The following is a 381-nucleotide window of genomic DNA, read 5'->3' as shown; positions in this document are numbered from 1 at the left end:
GGAGATTCTTGAAAATTTCTGAGAGCTTGATACCCACTGCCATCTGCCATTGTGTCAACCCTAACTCACAGTGACTGACAGGCCAGGGCAGATCCACCCTACAAATTTAGATTTTCAAACCTAAAACCTTTATGGAAGTCAACTGTCAAATCTTTCTCTTGCAGAGCTGTAGATGGGTTTAAACCTTTAACTTTTTGGTTTGCAGTTAAATTATTTAACCACTGTGTCACCAGGACTGAAGAGAAAATGTTTTCTTATATCTCTTTCAGCATTTTTAGTAGCCATTGGGTGGGTGATGTAAATGGCTAAGCTGTTTGGCTATTAGCTACAAGGTTGTTGGTTTGAACCCATCTAGAGGTGCCTCAGGAGAAAGTCCTGGCG

Source organism: Elephantulus edwardii, unplaced genomic scaffold, assembly GCF_000299155.1.
Source record: "Elephantulus edwardii isolate Elephantulus edwardi_28Jun2011 unplaced genomic scaffold, EleEdw1.0 scaffold00065, whole genome shotgun sequence".
Classification (NCBI taxonomy): Eukaryota; Metazoa; Chordata; class Mammalia; order Macroscelidea; family Macroscelididae; genus Elephantulus; species Elephantulus edwardii.
The sequence above is the reverse complement of the archived record's forward strand: the minus strand, read 5'-3'. Positions refer to the sequence as shown.